This window comes from Balaenoptera acutorostrata, chromosome 15 (assembly GCF_949987535.1).
Source record: "Balaenoptera acutorostrata chromosome 15, mBalAcu1.1, whole genome shotgun sequence".
Classification (NCBI taxonomy): Eukaryota; Metazoa; Chordata; class Mammalia; order Artiodactyla; family Balaenopteridae; genus Balaenoptera; species Balaenoptera acutorostrata.
This window is the reverse complement of record NC_080078.1, coordinates 65,748,464-65,756,594: the sequence shown is the minus strand read 5'-3', so window position 1 is coordinate 65,756,594 and position 8,131 is coordinate 65,748,464.

The following is an 8,131-nucleotide window of genomic DNA, read 5'->3' as shown; positions in this document are numbered from 1 at the left end:
AAAATTACATAAGTTCCAGGTGTACAACATAGTGATTAGATATTTTTATACATTACAAAATGATCACCACGATAAGTCTAGTTACCATCTGTCACCATACAAAGTTACTACAGTATTACTGACTATATTCCCTGTGCTGTACAGTACATCCCTGTGACTTATTTATTTTATAACTGGAATTCTGTACCTCTTAATCTCCCTCACATACTTCATTCTTCCCCCCACCCCACCTCCCCTCTGGCAACCACCAGTTTGTTCTCTGTATCTATGAGTCTGTTTCTGTTTTGTTATGTTTGTTCATTTGTTTTGGTTTTTTATGTTTCACATATAAGTGAAATCATATGGTATTTGTCTTTCTCTGTCTGACTTACTTCCCTTAACATAATACCATCTAGGTCCATCCATATTTTTACAGAGGGCAAGATTTCATTCATTTTTGTGGCTGAGTAATATTCCACTGCGTGTGAGCACGTGTGTGTGTGTGTGTATACACACAAACCATATCTTTTTTTTTTTTTTAACATCTTTATTGGACTATAATTGCTCTACAATGGTGTGTTAGCTTGTGCTGTATAACAAAGTGAATCAACCATACGTATACACATATTCCCATATCCCCTCCCTCTTGGGTCTCCCTCCCACCCTCCCTACCCCTCCCCTCTAGGTGGTCACAAAGCACCAAGCTGATCTCCCTGTGCTATGCAGCTGCTTCCCACCAGCCATCCATTCTACATTTGGTAGTGTATATATGTCCATGCCACTCTCTCACTTTGTCCAGACCACATCTTTATCCATTCATCTCTTGGTGGACATTTACGTTGCTTTCATATCTTGACTATTGTAAGTAATGCTGCAATGAACATAGGCATGCATAAGCTTTTCAAATTAGTGTTTTTGTTTTCTTCAAATAAATGCCCAGAAATGGAATCACTGGATCTTATGGTAGTTCTATTTTTATTTTTTTGAGGAATCTCCATACTGTTTTCCACAGTGGCTGCATCAATTTACATTCCCACCAACAGTGCACAGGGGATCCCTTTTCTCCACATCCTTGCCCACACTTGTTATTTGTTGTCTTTTTGATGATAGCCATTCTGACAGGTGTGAGGTAATATTTCATTGTGTTTTGATTTGCATTTCCTGCTGATTAGTGATGGTGAGCATCTTTTCATGTGTCTGTTGGTTATCTGTATGTCTTCTTTAGAAAAATGTCTATTCAGGTCCTCTTTCCATTTTTTAATTGGGTTGTTTGTTTTTGCATTATATTCATTTAATTTTCATGTAATATTGAATACATACAAAAGATTATATATTTCTTTTTTTGAATTTTATTTTTTTTTTTATATAGCAGATTCTTCTTAGTTATCTATTTTATATATATTAGTGTATATATGTCAATCCCAATCTCCCAATTCATCCCACCACCACCCCACCCCACCCCCGCTTTCCCCCCTTGGTATCCATACGTTTGTTCTCTACATCTGTGTCTCTATTTCTGCCTTGCAAATTGGTTCATCTATACCATTTTTCTAGATTCCACATATATGTGTTAATATACAATATTTGTTTTTCTCTTTCTGACTTCACTCTGTATGACAGTCTCTAGGTCCATCCACATCTCTACAAATGACCCAATTTCATTCCTTTTTATGGCTGAGTAATAGTCCATTGTATATATGTACCACATATTCTTTATCCATTCGTCTGTCAATGGACATTTAGGTTGCTTCCATAACCTGGCTATTGTAAATAGTGCTGCAATGAACATCGGGGTGCATGTGTCTTTTTGAATTATGTTTTTCTCTGGGTATATGCCCAGTAGTGGGATTGCTGGGTCATATGGTAATTCTATTTTTAGTTTTTTTAGGGAACCTCCATACTGTTCTCCATAGTGGCTGTATCAATTTGCATTCCCACCAACAGTGCAAGAGGGTTCCCTTTTCTCCACACCCTCTCCAGCATTTGTTGTTTGTAGATTTTCTGATGATGCCCATTCTAACCAGTGTGAGGAAATACCTCATTGTAGTTTTGATTTGCATTTCTCTAATAATTAGTGATGTTGAGCAGCTTTTCATGTGCTTCTTGGCCATCTGTATGTCTTCCTTGGAGAAATGGCTATTTAGGTCTTCTGCCTGTTTTTTGATTGGGTTGTTTGTTTTCTTAATATTGAGCTGCATGAGCTGTTTATATATTTTGGAGATTAATCCTTTGTCCATTGATTCGTTTGCAAATATTTTCTCCCATTCTGTCTTTTCATCTTCTTTATAGTTTCCTTTGCTGTGCAAAAGCTTTTAAGTTTCATTAGGTCCCATTTGTTTATTTTTGTTTTTATTTCCATTACTCAAGGAGGTGGGTCAAAAAAGATCTTGCTGTGATTTATGTCATACAGTGTTCTTCCTATGTTTTCCTCTAAGAGTTTTTATAGTGTCTGGTCTTACATTTAGGTCTTTAATCCACTTGGAGTGTATTTTTGTGTATGCTGTTAGGGAGTGTTCCAAATTTATTCTTTTACATGTAGCTGCCCAGTTTTCCCAGCACCATTTATTGAAGAGACTTGTCTTTTCTCTATTGTATATCCTTGCCTCCTTTGTCATAGATTAGTTGACCATAGGTGCGTGGATTTATCTCTGGGCTTTCTGTCCTGTTCCATTGATCTATATTTCTGTTTTTGTGCCAGTACCAGATTGTCTTGATTACTGTAGCTTTGTAGTATAGTCTGAAGTCAGGGAGTCTGATTCCTCCAGATCCATTTTTTTCCCTCAAGATTGCTTTGGCTATTCGCAGACTTTTGTGTCTCCATGCAAATTTTAAGATTTTTTGTTCGAGTTCTATAAAAAATGCCACTGGTAATTTGATAGGGATTGCATTGAATCTGTAGATTGCTTTGGGTAGTATACTCATTTTCACAATATTGATTCTTCCAATCCAAGAACATGGTATATCTCTCCATCTGTTTGTGTCATCTTTGATTTCTTTCATCAGTGTTTTATAGTTTTCTGAGTACAGGTCTTTTATCTCCTTAGGTAGGTTTATTCCTAGGTATTTTATTCTTTTTGTTGCAGTGATGAATGGGATTGTTTCCTTAATTTCTCTTTCTGATCTTTCATTGTTAGTGTATAGGAATGCAAGAGATTTCTGTGCATTAATTTTGTATCCTGCAACTTTACCAAATTCATTGATTAACTCTAGTAGTTTTCTGGTGGCATCTTTCGGATTCTCTATGTATAGTATCATGTCATCTGCAAACAGTGACATCTTTACTTCTTCTTTTCCAATTTGGATTCCTTTTATTTCTTTTTCTTCTCTGATTGCCGTGGCTAGGACTTCCAAAACTATGTTGAATAATAGTGGCGAGAGTGGACATCCTTGTCTTCTTCCTGATCTTAGAGGAAATGCTTTCAGTTTTTCACCATTGAGAATGATGTTTGCTGTGGGTGTGTCGTATAAGGCCTTTATTATGTTGAGGTAGGTTCCCTCTATGCGCACTTTCTGGAGAGTTTTTATCATAAGTGGGTGTTGAATTTTGTCAAAAGCTTTTTCTACATCTGTTGAGATGATCACATGCTTTTTATTCTTTAATAATGTGGTTTATCCCATTGATTGATTTGTGTATATTGAAGAATCCTTGCATCCCTGGGATAAATCCCTCTTGATCATGGTGTATGATCCTTTTAATGTGTTGTTCGATTCTGTTTGCTAGTATTTTGTTGAGGGTTTCTGCATCTATATTCATCAGTGATACTGGTCTGTAATTTTCTTTTTGTGTAGTATCTATGTCTGTTTTTGGTATCAGAGTGATGGTGGCCTTGTAGAATGAGTTTGGGAGTGTTCCTTCCTCTGCAGTTTTTTGGAAGAATTTGAGAAGGATGGGTGTTAGCTCTTCTGTAAATGTTAGAATTCACCTGTGAAGCCATGTGGTCGTGGACTTTTGTTTGTTGGAAGATTTTTAATCACAGTTTCAATTTCATTACTTGTGATTGGTCTATTCATATTTTCTGTTTCTTCCTGGTTCAGTCTTGGAAGGTTATACTTTTCTAAGAATTTGTCCATTTCTTCCAGGTTGTCCATTTTATTGGCATAGAGTTGCTTGTAGTAGTCTCTTAGGATGCTTTGTATTTCTGCGGTGTCTGTTGTAACTTCTCCTTTTTCATTTCTAATTTTATTGATTTGAGTCCTCTCCTTCTTTTTCTTGATGAGTCTGGCTAAAGGTTTATCAGTTTTGTTTATCTTCTCAAAGAACCAGCTTTTAGTTTTATTGATCTTTGCTATTGTTTTCTTTGTTTCTATTTCATTTATTTCTGCTCTGCTCTTTATGATATCTTTCCTTCTACTAACTTTGGGTTTTGTTTGTTCTTCTTTCTCTAGTTCCTTTAGGTGTAAGGTTAGATTGTTTATTTGAGATTTTTCTTGTTTCTTTAGGTAGGCTTGTATTGCTATAAACTTCCCTCTTAGAACTGCTTTTGCTGCATCCCATAGGTTTTGAATCGTCGTATTTTCGTTGTCATTTGTCTCTAGGCATTTTTTAATTTCCTCTTTGATTTCTTCAGTGATTGCTTGGTAATTTAGTAACGTATTATTAAGCTTCCATGTGTTTGTGATTTTTACATTTTTTTCCCTGTAATTTATTTCTGATCTCATAGCGTTGTGGTCAGAAAAGATGCTTGATATAATTTCAGTTTTCTTAAATTTACCGAGGCTTGATTTGTGACCCAAGATGTGATCTATCCTGGAGAATGTTCCGTGTGTACTTGAGAAGAAAGTGTAATATGCTGTTTTCAGATGGAATGTCCTATAAATATCAGTTAAATCTATCTGGTCTGTTGTGTCATTTAAAGCTTGTGTTTCCTTATTAATTTTCTGTCTGGATGATCTGTCCATTGGTGTAAGTGAGGTGTTAAAGTCCCCCACTATTATTGTGTTACTGTCAATTTCCGCTTTTATAGCTGTTAGCATTTGCCTTATGTATTGAGGTGCTCCTATGTTGGGTGCTTATATATTTATAATTGGTATATCTTCTTCTTGGTTTGATCCCTTGATCATTATGTAGTGTCCTTCCTGTCTCTTGTAACATTCTTTATTTTAAAGTCTATTTTATCTGATATGAGTATAGCTACTCCAGCTTTCTTTTGATTTCCATTTGCATGGAATATCTTTTTCCATCCCCTCACTTTCAGTCTGTATGTGTCCCTAGGTAAAAGTGGGACTCTTGTAGACAGCATATATACGGGTCTTGTTTTTGTATCCATTCAGCGAGCCTGTGTCTTTTGGTTGGAGCATTTAATCCATCCACATTTAAGGTAATTATCGATATGTATGTTCCTATGACCATTTTCTTAATCGTTTTTGGTTTGTTTTTGTAGGTCGTTTTCTTCTCTTGTGTTTCCCATTTAGAGAAGTTCCTTTAGCATTTTAGCATTTGTTGTAGAGCTGGTTTGGTGGTGCTGAATTCTCTTAGCTTTTGCTTGTCTGTAAAGCTTTTGATTTCTCCGTCGAATCTGAATGAGATCCTTGCTGGGTAGAGTACTCTTGGTTGTAGGTTATTCCCTTCCATCACTTTAAATATACCATGCCACTCCCTTCTGGCTTGCAGAGTTTCTGCTGAGAAATCAGCTGTTAACCTTATGGGAGTTCCCTTGTATGTTATTTGTCATTTTTCCCTTGCTGCTTTTAATAATTTTTCTTTGTCTTTAATTTTTGTCAGTTTGATAACCTATGTGTCTCGGCGTGTTTCTCCTTGGGTTTATCCTCCCTGGGACTCTATGAGCTTCCTGGACTTGGGTGGCTATTTCCTTTCCCATGTTAGGGAAGTTTTCGACTATAATCTCTTCAAGTATTTTCTCAGGTCCTTTCTCTCTCTCTTCTCCTTCTGGGACCCCTATAATGCGAATGTTGTTGTGTTTAATGTTGTCCCAGAGGTCTCTTAGGCTGTCTTCATTTCTTTTCATTCTTTTTTCTTTATTCTCTTCCGCGGCAGTGAATTCCACCATTTTGTCTTCCAGGTCACTTATCTGTTCTTCTGCCTCAGTTATTCTGCTATTGATTCCTTCTAGTGTATTTTTTATTTCAGTTATTGTATTGTTCATGTCTGTTTGTTTGTTCTTTAGTTCTTTAATTCTTCTAGGTCTTTGTTAAACATTTCTTTCATCTTCTCGATCTTTGCCTCCATTCTTTTTCCAGGGTCCTGGATCATCTTCACTATCATTATTCTGAATTCTTTTTCTGGAAGGTTGCCTATCTCCACTTCATTTAGTTGTTTTTCTGGGGTTTTATCTTGTTCCTTCTTCTGGTACATTGCCCTCTGCCTTTTCATCTTGTCTATTTTTCTGTGAATGTGGTTTTTCTTCCACAGGCTGCAGGATTGTAGTTCTTCTTGCTTCTGCTGTCTGCCCTCTGGTGGATGAGGCTATCTAAGAGGCTTGTGCAAGCTTCCTGGTGGGAGGGACTGGTGGTGCAGTAGAGCTGGGTGTTGCTCTGGTGGGCAGAGCTCAGTAAAACTTTAATCCGCTTGTCTGCTGATGGGTGGGGCTGAGTTCCCTCCCTGATGGTTGTTTGGCCTGAGGCAACCCAGCACTGGAGGCTACAGGCTCTTTGGTGGGGTTAATGGTGGACTCCGGGAGGTCTCATGCCAAGAAGTACTTCCCAGAACTTCTGATGCCAGTGTCATTGTCCCTGTGGTGAGCCTCAGCCACCCCCTGCCTCTGCAGGAGACCCTCCAACACTAGCAGGTCGGTCTGATTCAGTCTCCTATGGGATCACTGCTCCTTCCCCCTGGGTCCTCATGCACACAGTACTTTGTGTGTGCCCTCCAGGAGTGGAGTCTCTGTTTCCCCCAGTCCTTTTGAAGTCCTGCAATCAAATCCCCTAGCCTTCCAAGTCTGATTCTCTGGGAATTCCTCCTCCCATTGCCGGACTCCCAGGTTGGGAAGGCTGACATGGGGCTCAGAACCTTCACTCTAGTGGGTGGACTTCTGTGGTATAATTGTTCTCCAGTTTGTGAGTCACTCACCCAGCAGTTATTGGATTTGATTTTATTGTGATTGAGCCCCTCCTACTGTCTGAGTGCAGCTTTTCCTTTGTCTTTGGATGTGGGGTATCTTTTTTGGTGAGTTCCAGTGCCTTCCTGTCGATGATTGTTCAGCAGTTAGTTGTGATTCCAGTGCTCTTGCAAGAGGGAGTGAGCGCACGTCCTTCTACTCCGCCATTTTGAACCAATCTCTGTTTGTTTTTTTGATGTTCAGTTGTGTGAGTTCTTTGTATCTCTTGGATGTTAACCCCTTATCAGATATATTGTTTGCAAACATCTTCTCCCATTCAGTAGGCAGCCTTTTTGTTTTGTTGATAGTTTCCTTCTCTGTACAAAAGCTTTTTAGTTTGATGTAGTCCCATTTATTTATTTTTGCTTTTGTTTCCCTTGCCCAAGGAGACATATCCAAAACAAAAATATACTAAAACCAGTATCAAAGATCATACTGCCTATATTTTCTTGTAGGAATTTTATGGTTTCAGGTCTTATGTTTAAGTCTTTAATCCATTTTGAGTTTCTTTTTGAACATGGTATGAGAAAGTTCATTTATTAGTTCTAATAGTTTTTTTGGTGGTATCTTTAGGATTTTCTATATATAGATTCTATAGATATATCTTTTCATCTATGAACAGTGACAGTTTTACTACTTCCTTTCCAACTTGGATTCCTTGTATTTTGTTTTCTTGTCTGATTGCTGTGGCTAGAACTTCCAATACTGTGTTGAATAAAAGTGGCAAGAGTGGGCATCCTTGCCTTGTTCCTTATCTTACAGCAAATGCTTTCAGCTTTTCATCATTGAGTATGATATTGATGGTAGATTTGTCATATATGGCCTTTATTATGTTGAGATATATTCCTTCTATACTTACTTTGTTGAGAGTTTTTATCATAAATGGATGTTGAATATTTTTTGATAGGCAAGAAGTAGATTTATAATTTAGGATGCTCGTAAAGGATACAAGTGGGCAGGCAAGAGGGCTCTGCCCTGAGAACTAAGTGGACTACATTTTTATAATCAAAGAAGAAGTGGGGAGGGGGAGAAGACCAACTTCTTCCTCTTCCTTTGTAAAGATGTTGCAGGAAAATGGGGCACAAGAGTATGGTCAT